Genomic DNA, 13826 nt, shown 5'->3' with positions numbered 1-13826 from the left:
CCGTCCCTATCTCTTCAATATTTCATTGACAAAAGGAAAGAAAAAGAATTACTTATTAATCAACGTACTAATTCCTAGAATATCAATGGTGATATTTTCCATCAGAAAGTTCTTGGAAAGAATATTCATAACTCCGAAATAACTAAAGAACCTTCGTCAAAGCATTGGCTCTCCTATTCTCCTTTTTCCTGGTTCCAGGCGGAAGAATTGTAAATACGTGGTCGCGCGTTCGACGCCGCCTTTGAATTTCAGTCACCCCCGTCATTATTCCCTCAAGCTGTTCCCTCTCACGAAGTTTTCTGCGCGTCCGTTGAAGAAGGAGAAGAAATATGTATACGGACGAAATTTCTCATCGGGAACGCGAGCCACGTCGCCATCTGTTTCTCGGCGTGTCGGCGATCACCGAGGCGAGCCGAGGGGTAAACAGCCCCATGAGGTTGTTCGCAACGTTGCGTCCTATCCCTCCGTGCCCCAGGAATTGGCCCCCTCGTTCATCCCGCGGAATTGCAAGAGTAATCCCCCGGCCGGGCCGGCATTTACATAAAAATAATTAAACGGCTCGTTGCGCGAGCCGCGAGCTCTCCACCCCTGCCAAAAACTGCGCGGCCCATTCGTCGGAAAGGTAAATTCGTAAGAACGACTGATCGAACCGCGATCAAGCGATGCAAATCTGCTCCACGGGTAGGTACTTTTATAAAATTGTAATGTATGTAGATGCTGGCCCGAGCTTTTGGCTTTCTTCCGGCCATGAATTTTAATGGCCAAGCTCCGCGCTCGCGTCTACTGATGCTCCGTTTTCTTTTTCCGACAAAGATGAATCGGGACGAGCGATTTCCTTGATTGAAAACTGTCGCGGAATTGGTGTTCTTGTTATGATGATTCGTCTCGGCGACGTTCCGCGCGATGGTATCAGTTGTCGATCGATCTTTACGCTGATCTTGAAGAGTGATTAAAAGAAAGAAATTTTGTAGAAGTTTAGTGGTATAATTAAATGTTCTTGTGTGGAGAGGAAGTGTATTAAATCTCTGTTTAAATTTATACTTTTGTTTCAGTTGAATTTATTCGGTAAAACTTATTATTAATAACAATGGTAGTAGTTTACAATTATTAATAAACTATAAAATATCGTATTGCAATTTGAGAAGTCTGGAAAATACTGCTTTAATTCCATATAATCCACCTAGTCCCCTTGCTAACATTTTCGCCCTTCATCTGTGTAACAATAGGTACGCACTAATCACCTGGTTACCCCGTAGTTTGTTATTCAATCCTAAATCACGATGAACGTAAACGCATCACCGATAATCGGCTCCGATCTCTTCAAAATTTCTTCCGCGCCCTCGTATCAAACTTCTTCCCCTCCGAAATAATTACACGACACAGGTATTATTACAGAGACTCCTGTCACGATCAATGCAGCGCTTCATTAATAATTCATATTAGACGTTGCAGTGGCGGCCCCGCCGATCGATGCGCCCCGAAAAGCATTCGAGCAACACCACAAAGAGCCCCCCATTCCGTCCGACGTGTTTTATTCGGTTTCATCCGGCCTAGCCGTCGTTAACCCCGGAGCCCCGTTACCAGAGGGTATCTCGATTCGATCCCTTGAACGACGTCACCGAGATGAAAGGGGGCGGCAAAAATATGAAGGAGACTTGCGCTGGATCTGCAACAACCACCCCGCGAAGTGTGCGACTCTTGATCAAAAAAAGAAAGGGGAAGAGAAGATACCCGGGGGTGGTTTCCATGCATCTATAATAAATTAAAAAAAAGAATACAGAGGAAGACGATTCGATACTTTGAAATAAACGAAGATGAAAGTGAAAGAGAAACAGGACAAGGAAGAAAGAAAGAAGCTTTGGGTCGCAAAAAGCATGCGACTGTTGGTCAAAAGAAAAGAAAACCAAAGATGTAGGGTATACTTTCTATGTATCCAAAAAGGACGAAAAGAAAAACACAAAATAAGAAGATCCGATTCTTCAAGCTGAACGAAGATGAAAGCAAACAAGAGAAAAAGGACGAGACGGAAAAATGTGCAACTCTTTATCAAAAAAAAAGACGAGGAAGGAAAACATTAGAGACCTTCTCCATGCATCTAAAAAGCGCAAAGGGACAAACACCACTGAACAAGGTTCCATTTTTCAAGCTTGGCGAAGACGAAAGCGAAAAAGAAAAGAAGAGGAAGAAGAATAAGAAAACGTGTAACTCTTCATGAAGAAATAAGAACAGAAGGCACAAGGGGTGGTTTCATACGTCTTGGAAAGACGATGAAAGAGAAAGAAAGAGACGGCAAGAAAGATTTGATACTTCAAGCCAGACAGTGACGAAAACAAAAGAGGGTCTGAGAGATAGAAGCGGGAAAGGATCTTGCTCACAGGGAGCGCGCGGTGGGGTGGCTACAGGATTCGAGCGCCCCGCATGGACACGTGTTACGGGCGTAGGAGACGCGTGAAAGCATCCATCAAGACCAGCATGGTGCACCGCGAGAGCACGGTGTACGCAGCTGCTGATCTCCGGTCTACCGTGTCGAAGCCCGTTTCGGTGGCTGGGCAGGCTGCGCCGGTGAATCCGAGCGATCTGGCCCGTTCGAAGCTGGTTCGGGACTAGGGGTGGTTGCATACCGTCGAAGACGAGGGACAAAAGGGGGAGAAGCGAAAGGAAGCGGGACGGTATCCGAGTGGATAACGCTGGATCGCGTCACTAGGACTCGATTGGGGTGTCTACGTACCCGTAACCGAGCCGAGATCGAAAAGTCTCCCCGCGTCAGCCCAGCGAGACATTTTTCTGAAACTCACCCATCCCCTTTGTTGCTGGGCCCTTGATCGATGTCTTTAATTTCGTTTCGCGGAGTTGCATTTTTCTCTTCGATGAGAAAACTCGAACGAATTGTAGTTACTTAAATGGCTAACCCCTAGAAACTGCCACGAGCGAAATTTTACTTCGTTTTTCTTTTATTACTGTTGAAAGACGCGACGACTGGCGGCGCTAGTTTTTGGAACATTTATTCGAACAGTCACGTATGGTAATGTTACTATGAAACATCAATTTTTTCACACTGCTGTAAACGGAACAGTGACAATATGAACGCACTTTTCTTTAACATATTCAGTACGGCTGGAAACTTGTTCCCAAAGTAGGCGAATACCAATTTCTTATACTGTCTCCAACTGTAGTTCACAAGAAGGTACTATAGTTTTCAAAGTAATAGTTTCCAAAGCGATAGATATCAAGACATCTCTGCAGTGTCTAAAGCAACCATGCGATTCGCTCTTGGAAACTACAACTTCGAACCATACCGAATGCCCTAAGATATCATTCGATACCTGCGAATTATTCGCCTTGATCGGAAAGGACCAACGACAATCGAATCGATTCGGTTGTCCAAGTGAACGCGAGAAACGCTGTTCGCGATTTCCAGGCTGCCACGTTTGTGAATATATTGTCGCGCGAGAACGACCGTGTTTGTGCCGGTGCTAGGTCCTTTTACGACTCGCCATTATGCGTATTCAAACGAGCACACCGAAGCGCGCGCGCATACTCGTGCTGCGGAAATAATTCCGGACACTCGTCGAATCGAGACATCGGATACTTTTCTGCCACATAAATCAAGCGGAGCGTTTACACGTCCGATTTACGGGCAGCGACGGTCGCTTCTTCGTTCGCGTGAGCCCGTAGCCACGCGATCCTCGCACAGCTGGCGGTCTTCTTCCCGTTTTCCCGAGTCTTCTTATTAAACTTTCATATTTCCGTGCACCTCGCAACTAGTCGGAACGTCGTAACTTCGATACCTGCGACCGGGAAAAATTATTAATGTTCTCGAGGAAGTATGCTCGGCGCTCTTCGTATTTCGAAGTTTCAAACAAGACTATAGATCGTTATAACATGGTAAATGTACTATTAGGCGGGAATATATTATTAGGATAATGAATCTGAATACGACATGATGCTGTACACGAGATGCTCTTTTCCCTTTGCAAGTATGTATTTTGAAACGATACTTGCCTTTAGGATACCAAAAGTTTCTCACTAGAAATACTCAACATTTCCTCACGAGATATAGATATTTTCTGAAGCTGACTTAATCATAAATTGCAATAAATTGAAGGACAAAACTATTTTATGTAACATACTTGACTAAACTACGGCTATTCTACGTCTTCAATGTAGTACTCTCTAGTCAAGGCCCAAAAAATATCGTTAACACAAACAAATTCTTTAATGTGAAAAATAAAAATTAACAATAATGTATAACACGATGAAAACAAAATTCTATGTATTTTATTTTGAATATTTCTTAAGAATTCAAAATCATCGTTTGAAGCCACCATACTGCGGTTAAAATAATTATAAATTTCTAGAATTAAAAAATTTTTAATTATTTAACGAACATTTTATTTAATTGAATACGTATCTTATTCGTATAACAACTTGTAATATTACGCATGCACTGCTTATGCTCAACTAAACAGAGTGAATGTTAGTATTCAACAATGAAATTTATTCATTCGAATAAATTCCCAGCCCAAATTCCCTCTCCATTCCCATCTAACAAATGAATATTTAACTGAGCTTATTCGTACGGCACTAACAAGTTATAAGCCAGACTTTCATTGATTTGTGGCTAAGATAGAAACACATATAGCAACTGCGTCTACCAGAAAAGGATAAAAATTTTCTTTAAGTATTTTTAATATATGTAAATGTATCTTTTTACATAAAATGAGTTATATACGAAAATAAAGACCGTGAAACTTACATATTACACAATTAAAACATTTGTCTAATTGTGGTTCCCGAAATTCTGAGTGTAGGATTTGCGGCTCATATCGGGATAATGTCCGGCCAGGTATGTTATATAATATTTCATATATTCGTACATTATATAAACCTTAATATTAAATATCAAACTCTGTCATTTTACTGTATCAAATCAAGTGGTGACTGATAGGTACTCTTAGAGTGCAAACTGTTAATTGTGATTCATAATCAAGGTAATGTCCAGTAACTAAACCAAAGTTACGATAATACAATTAAAACAAAGTTACAATTGGCATAATTAAAAAACTTAAATGTTTCTAAAAAATCCTTTCGATCGACTTTAAAAATAAATAATCAACTATAAGTAAACGTATAACATCTCACATAATATCCTTACAGATCCAGCTAAACATAAACATAAACGAAAGTCCGTTCATCCTCTAGCAACACTGCTATATTCACCCCTGATTCCAGGTACCGTCGAAGAAATTACGATTTCCGCGAGCGATTCCTAGGCTCGGCGTGCAGCTTCCAAAGAAATCGCGGAAGATTGCGAGGCATTCGACGAGCGGCGGCGTGCACCGTAGGCACGCGAGATATTTCGGAAAATTCTTGGAGCCCCATCAGATAATCTGGTATCCGGCGATCGCGCGCATCGAGCGAGGCAGGGGGGCGCGCGGTTGCATTGCGCGCGTCGTACACGGAGGGTGTATTAAGTTCGCGTCCCTTGTTCGACGCAATCGCGATCGTAGATAAGCTCTCGAGTGCACGAGATCAGCTACGAGGACTCGAAGGGGTTTGGGGGACGTCGTCGTTCGCTTTCCGCCATTCATTACAACGAACGAACGAAGGTTTACGTCTCGGAACTCGCTATCGGTGGTTCTGTTCCGTCTTCGCGGCGACCAATCAGCAATCGCGACGAACCTAACGATGATGGAACAGAGGGGGGTGCCCCCGCCAACGTGATTCACCGCGGTATCTGCGATTCATCTTGCACGGTACGTGTTTTTAAACTTGCGGTACACGATTCGATCAAATTGTAAACGGTAACCCGACCGATAATATTTCCGCCGGTGGATTAAATCGATCGACTTGGAATAATGAACTTCTTGTACGCTGGGCAAATATTTCTACGTTACTAGGAAGCCGGATGAATAGTATTTGAGACGTTTAATAATTTAGGAATAGTGGATGATACATGAGCTATACATTGAGAAGTTTTAAACGTACAGATCTTGAGATATGGGAAACTTGTTAGCATCGTACATAGAAGACGAGGATAAAGAACTATTTCTCTTTCATAACATTTTGAATTGAAATAGAGTTAAATTTAAAATAAAATCTCAAACATTTCTATCAAATATTCTCAAAAATTTCAAATAAATTTTAAATAAATTTCAAATTTAAAGTAAATAAAATTATGGAACTATGAGTTTAATACTGTTATAGAATAAATAAGACTGAAACTAATATTAGTATTATTCAAATGAACTATGAAAATTATAAACGCAATTACTCAAATAGGTTGATACACATTACCTCATCTAGATTAACGAATATTTATTGTACAGATGAAATATTTGACTAACAAGACTTCATCTCGCTACGTCTAATAATTATTTACGTATACGAGAAAATATTTATGATTTCTAAGCTTCTGTTCGCTGTACCGGCGATTATCTTCGCACGGCGATTCCGTTTGCCTCGTAATTCGCCGATATCACTCTCTCGTCCGCCGCACGTGCGTCCCGCAATATCGGAAACTTCGACGCCGGACGTACAGACGAATGAAATTCATTCAGCATGGACCACGCTAATTCCTTCCGAGGCTGATCCGAACCCGTTCGGATCAGCGATACACAATGGAATGTATCGGACCGGTCCCGAATGTTTTCGCCATTTTCACGCAGGTGCGGACGCCTCGACACGTGTACCGGCCAATAAAACATTCGTTTTCCGGGACACAAGTGGTACCAGCAAACGTTTTATACGCGTCATATCTCACACCCTTTTTCCACCTCTGTTCTCGAAGCTTCGCGCAATCTTCGCGTTCCATTTAGCATCGGCAAACGCAGTTTCCCGCGTAGATTTTCTCGTGATTCACCTATCGTTGAACGAACGTGACGAGTTAATTCGTCTCACGTGTACAGGATTTTCGAAGAGGAAACATTTCTGATATTTCTTTAACGAATGTGTATTTTCAACTTAAGGATCTACAGAATATAAAGAAAGATCTAGAAACTCTCTCGTAATATAGAGGATACATCCCGCGTTATAATTATCAAACGAATTTATTGTTGAGTGAAAATATTTGGTCATTAAAATGTTATCATTTGCCTTTGAAATGTTAACATCTATCAAAATGTTATATTTATCTTACGTATTACATGAGAGTCTACTGTATTATTGTAATAAAGATAAATTATACACTATATTATAACATAATAAAATTATATTATACATTGCAATAAAGAGTTTCTGCACTATCTCAATAAACGCTCTCAAAAGCAGCATCACAGAGTACCACAGACAAAATTCTAACAGACGCATTACAATAATACCAAGGAGTCTTCCCCAAGATTTCAATTATGCACCTAAGATACCCATCAGCCTTATCACACGAATAAAAGCTTAAGGTACTCCAAGAGCAACGAACTAAACAGAAATGTCGCTAACCATGCCACAGTGTCCTAAGGGACAGTCGTTGCGCGACTCGTGCACGATAAACCTCGAAAGGCGAAACTAGGCGCCACTTTTACGCCCGTAATAATACATAGAATGACGGGGCAGTCTTGCAGGACAATCGCGCGGGTCTTCCTCGGGTATCGAAACGCGATTCATCATGCCGCAGTGGTGCGGAGAGGGGTGGAAAAACCGAATGCAAGGAGGGACGAGCGTGCAGGGGAGAACAAAAAGCAAAAAAGGGATGTAACGAACGAAAAAAGAATAGTAGCGCGGAAGAACGAGAAGCGAAAAGAGCGTGGGAGGGTTCTGGTTGTGGAGGATCGAGACGGAAGAAGGGGACGAGGACCGTTGGTATCCTCGCACGCACTTGACGCATCAATCTTCTTCGCCAACAATGTTCGCGTAAATTACCCTCATCGATATCAAAGTGACGAGGGTGGCGGTGGCGTTGCCGACGGTGCCGGGCGGAAGAGGCCGGCCCTTATCTCGCATCAGTCAGAAAATTGAGTTTACAAAGATCCCTTTCCGCGCGGAAACCCGGTCCCGCCGAACGTCACTTGCACGATATACCGGCGTCACGTCTTGTCTTCCATTGCGTCGTCTTTTAAAACTCGGTCGTTCCACGAGCTAAACTTGCTTCTGAGACTATAGGCTGGTTCTTACTTGGTGGACTGGTTTTTGGTGATATTTAATAGGACCTGTATATTACGGAGGTTCCAATGTTTCAGACGTTTTTGGTTTAATAAATTCCTTATTTTATTTTTGAGCGATATGTAGTGAATAAGTCAACGGAGGAAATTAAGGAATCTCGTTGTCTTAGAGACACTGTCTTACTCGATTTAGAGTTTTTTGCAATTTGAATCGTCTCTGAAGTAGGTATATAGTACTGTTGAAATTTAAATCAATGTACGATAAATGATTAAATCAAGTTTATTTGTCTTCTAATACATTTTTCGGTCAGTTTTCCTTTATTTCAACCCAATATTTTATATTCTATTGTATTTCTTTAAACATCGGAAGGAAGTGAACCGGTCGCTGTATCACCCTGTACACCGTCGGTGTTCCACTGTTACAAAATGGTCGCGTCACGCGGGAACATACTTCGCTGATAAAAGCCTCCGTCGATGATGATAAAAGGGGCGAGATCGGTCGGGAAAAATAAAAGAAAACACGAAATTGCTGGCGATAAAGCCTCGGGGCCGTGAAACCTGGGGAAACATATGCAAACCGGTGTAAGGAACCACGTGAACCGGGAAACGTGCTCCGGTTTGTATCTCGAAAGGACCTGCGCGCGAGGGCTGAGCGTGTAGTTTGAGCGAGCATAGCGATCGGTCTAAAAATTACCGGTGATACCGGGGTTGGTGGCAGCCGGCGCGGCTAGACCGTGCTTCCGATGTGTATAGGTATCAGTATCTTGGCTTCGGAAACACGATCATAAATTTTCTTCGGATATTGGCTGGCAGCCTTAATACACGATTAACGCGTTCGTCGTTGAATCAGTGCCCATCGAAAGTTGGGAAAATCAAAACAGTCCGTAAATTCAGGTGTTCGGTATGCGAACGTTCCTTACAGCTTCTTAAGATATTACACTAAGTTTTAGGAACAGGTCAATTTGACGCGTTTTTTTTCGACTGAATTTTATAAACATTATTTGACGAACGTTCGTGTCGATTTGAATCGACGCGATTAGACGAATATACCGACGACGACGTACCCTAATTGTCTATCTTTAAATCTCTAATTTCCAAGATCTAAGCGAAGGAAACTCGATTTTTTTCTTGGAATAAAATTTGGCCAAGTTTGGTCTATGTAATATTTGTAGTGACATACGTTTGTAGAATATGTATGTTTTAAGTAAATAATTAAAAAAATTAAGATTATGAAAAACGAAATCTGTCATCACGTTGGAATATACATAACTCTTCAAGTTCATTACGCATTTGATAGAATCTATTCCGCTTCAATCGCTGAGAAAGAAAAGTTACAGGAAGAAGAATTTTCTTTAAGCTTCTCGGTAAAGGGCTCGAAAAGAAAAAGGCAAGAACTGTGGGCCGCAGGAAAGACAGATTATTCCGCGAAATTCCGCGATGCTCTGCTTAATGTACCGTTATGATCTTTACGAGCGTCGTTTATGGGCCATTACGATTGAGTTTTCACGCTGAAAACCATACAAGCGAGCCGGCTGCAGGGCCTCGTAAAATTCTTTATCCTCTCCGTCGACAAGTCGATGCCGGACGGTTCCGTTCAATTACAAGTAAAAATCGAATTCATTCTTTCCGTGCAAATCGTCGAACGAAATTGCGGCCGTGACGAAAGCTCTCATTAATTGTCCTGTTCTGCGCCCGCTCTTCCACTTTTAATTACACCCGTCCCGTAATTTCAACTCGCGTCGATCCCACTCTCCCGCTGTGCGATGAAAATCTCCGGCTAACAGGACGATCATTCGGAGACGAATGAAGCGAATTTAGAGTAATCGCGAAGGCACGGCCAGATATTCAATTAACGAAGCTCATTTTAATCGTTCCCGATGAACGGTGCCCGCCACTCGACCGGCCTCTAATAATCCCGCCAACTCCCCGCGGAAACTCGCCATGACGTCGGCGTGTCCCATCCGCCAAGCCCGCTATAAACATTTCTCTTTTTCATCGTTCAACGCAAAAGAACAAAGTCGAGTTGATTAACGAATGTAACAGAATGAAATTAATCGTTCGGTAAGTAGCGCTGTTTACGCTGAAAACGATTACTAGTCCGTCCGACCGCTCAAAGAGATTGCTATCTTTAATTTTTACGAACGCGGCGCTCGGAATCGCCGGCGACGATAAAAGATGATGGTAAATTGCTATCACGAAAAAAAAGGGAGATCGTCAGGGACCGAAGCCGGAACCCGACCATGCGTTTAAGTGCACGCGACAGAATGCATAATATAGATGGGTCGTCGATAAACCAAAGCAGCCGCGTGCAAGGCATACTATGAGCTTTCAAGGTTGCCGTGCGATTATCTCGGTAACGGTAACGGCTAGCTCGTTCCTTCTTCGACAAGGGCTGTGTTAATTTTCCACCATCTCCTCCCCGTTCCGTCCTGCTCACCCTCTGTTTCGGATCGCTATGATCGACGACGCGCCTCCCATGGGTCCTCGAGATTAGCCCCGTGCGTTTCTTGCTTCTAACCTTTCTCATCCCCGCGACAAAGAACAGGGGGACTTTTATGAGATCGCCGCGTAATCGAGGGAAACGTTATCGTCCTCTCTGCCGCATGAATAACTTCATCGGGTCGCGTTGCCGCGCTTTTCTTCTCTCGCCAGTTTACCGTCGAACGCGCCGATACAAGACTCGCGGAACCCAGTCGCGGTAAATATTTTACAGGGTGTCTGAAGGTTGGCTCGTGTAAATTTAACCGATCGCTGAAAAATCGGGAAAAGAAATAAACGCACTAGAGAGCGAGCGGAGTGTAATCGTCTCTGAAATATAAAAGACTTCTTTTATGAGCTGAACATTCTTGGAACTCGCTGCGCGGAACTATACAGGTGCGCGCGGGTCGCGTTTTATTTTCCCGGGAATATTTTTGTGTCGTAACCGGAGCTCGGAGCCCCGCGGGCTTGTGCGGCAATGCCGCTGGTTAATACAGCCGTTTTTTCTACCGTTGATCGACGCTCGATTGGCCTTGATGATTCTCGGAATTGCTCCCATCTGGGACTTTTAATTCTGTTTTATTCGGGAGGTCAACATTCGATGTGCGTCTGATGCCGGTGAATTCGAAAGATGCTGCAAGCGAATTTCTTGGTGGTTTCCCCGGTAAAACTTGCTTCGAAAACTTGGGGTATCAATTATTAGGCACTGCATATAGTGCATGCGGTTTTCTTGTTAGCATTGAATTGAGGCCTGATTTCGATCAGTACTTCGTTAGTTTAATAAATGGAATTGGTATTGGCGTTAACTTATATTTCCGTTATTACAGCTATTATGCTTATGGTTACGCATACTTGATATTAAATAAAATAAAATTATTTTACAAAAAAGTTCTCCGTGTTTAAATTTTGATTTAAGAATCTGCACGAATTTTTTTCGGTTCTTAATACATCTAACTTTGTTTCTAAAAATTCCGTTCGATATTTCGAGTGATAACAGTTATAGTTTCACGACAGGATCATAATATTATCATTGTTGTTGAATATTATCAATCCAATCCCGATAATGATTCGTACCATTAACTTCCAGAAACGATCGAGCAAACTAGCATTAAGCTAATCCACTAAAACCGAAGCGCCACAACAATGCGTCAGTTAAATTCAGCTCACGTTACCCGATCCGGCTAACTAAGAATCGCCGCGATAGCTCTTTTTTCCGGCATCGCCTTCGAGAGCAAGAACAAGAGGGTGTTCCGGGCGGACAAGCGGAAACGCTTTAAAAGTTTCGTACGGGCGGGCAATTAAACTTCTTCGCCGTCGTGAAAATTGGGAATTTATGTCGAGTCGCAAGTGAAAGGGTGGAGGCTTGGTAAGCAGGCGTAGGGGGTGAAAATTTTGTCAATTAAAGTGTCCTTAGCGTGCCGGGGGAAAATGGCCGCGCGGCGAAAAAGAGCGGGCGGCTTGGAATTGTTTTGTCGGGAGCCCGAGCCTTTTTCCTCCCTTAATGCGAAACTTATAGCGAAATTAGGGGTGGGCGGCGTCGGCGTCGGTGCTGGCGTCAGCGTCGGCGTCGGTGGTGCGGAGATGTATGCCGCAATTACGCGGCTGTCCACCGGACGGTGAAATATATCGCGCGCCCGTGGCGGCCGGTTCTATCGAACACAATCGAGTCTCGCCCGATAAAATCGTTTTTCAAAATTCGTTACGAACGTGCACCGAAAGGGCGGGGGTGCGCGGTGGTTAATAGGAAGCTTTGGAATTCGGAGCAGCTCTGCGGCGCGTAAATCACGTGGATCCGCTGGACTGTTCCCTCTCTTTCTCTCTGTCTGTCTGTTTTCCCGCGCCGCGGCGCCACCCCCGCACGTTAATAGGTTTGCACGTGCGTGTCCCTAAACGTAATACAGATTTTATCTACCCCCGTTGTCTACGGTCGAAGGGTACGCGCCGTCGGTCGCCCACCGCACCGGCAGACGGTTTGATCCACGTTTGGCTCCACCGATTTCGAAATCCCGGCGAGATCATTGCTCGATCGACCGTTACTCATTAAGGGAATCGGCCGAAGCCTGATCCCTATCGCGGAAAATAATGCGCTCCGAGGGCGGCCACATGATAATGCGACCTGCCCCCTCGTCTAGCATATGAATCCCGCGCTGTGGCAATCTGGATTGTTCGTTTGATCGAATGCACTCGATTTTCCTCATTTGATTTTTGATGAACGATTTTAAGGATTGTTTGGAGACTGTTTTAAGTTCGTTGCGTGCCTTTACTACCAGGCAGTAAAGATTGAGAAAGACGTGTCGATTTTTGAGTGATTTTGGTTCATCTTTAATGAAATTGAATTAATGCAATTGCGATTGAATATTATTTTTCAAAATCTATTGGTGAATCTCCCAAGAGTTTGCTATTGAAGTGTGTGTAAATATGATGAATATACACGGTGGGGCATAGCTATAGCACCATTAAAATTTTTATAATTATTATACTTTAAAAAAATAATTCGTCAAAACCAATTGTGCTAAATGAAAAAGTATTGCAAATAATCATATTCAGATGAAGCACATTGAACTTGGTTACATATATACTGTAGTATAGTCAAAAAATAGTTTTCTATCGGTACAGAACTATAACACCACCTTCAGTTCTTAATGCCTTTCATGATTTTGTATTGTAAAACTGTAACTAACCATAAAGTTTTTTCTTTAATTCATATCATACTACGCGGATTTATTTCGGCGAACAAAAATAAGGTGAAATTTTAGCGCATACAGATGCTGAAATTAAAATTCAAAAAATCGCACGCAAACTCGAGCGATCTCATAAAGTTGTTTAAAATTTTCTAAACAATATCACCGAATATGAACCACATAAGAAGGGGGACATAAAAAAATTTGTCTCTGCATAGTAAATGACAGATAATTAAAATTTCGTGTCAGCCCTCCAATCTTAACAGTATCCAGTCCTCTGTGTTACCGTAAATATCTTCATTGCTGGATTCACGTCGTTATAATCAATGCTGATGCCGTGAAACCTTGTCAGTCGACTACCATGTGACACCTGAAAGATCTTCTCGGAAGGCGTTTCTACTTTTTAATCAACGGGGAGTGTCTGGAGACCGACGATTCTGTGAAACCGTTGCGCAACGCTCTTTTCCCGTCGATTAGAAAACAACTTCGGGTTCGTTTGTTTCGCGCGGTTTCGTGTAAAATCTGAGGGGAATCCAAGGATTCGCCCGAATTCGCGATAACGAGATCGCAGCGG

The sequence above is a fragment of the Nomia melanderi genome, chromosome 11, assembly GCF_051020985.1.
Source record: "Nomia melanderi isolate GNS246 chromosome 11, iyNomMela1, whole genome shotgun sequence".
Lineage (NCBI taxonomy): Eukaryota > Metazoa > Arthropoda > Insecta > Hymenoptera > Halictidae > Nomia > Nomia melanderi.
Note: the sequence above shows the minus strand (reverse complement) of the source record.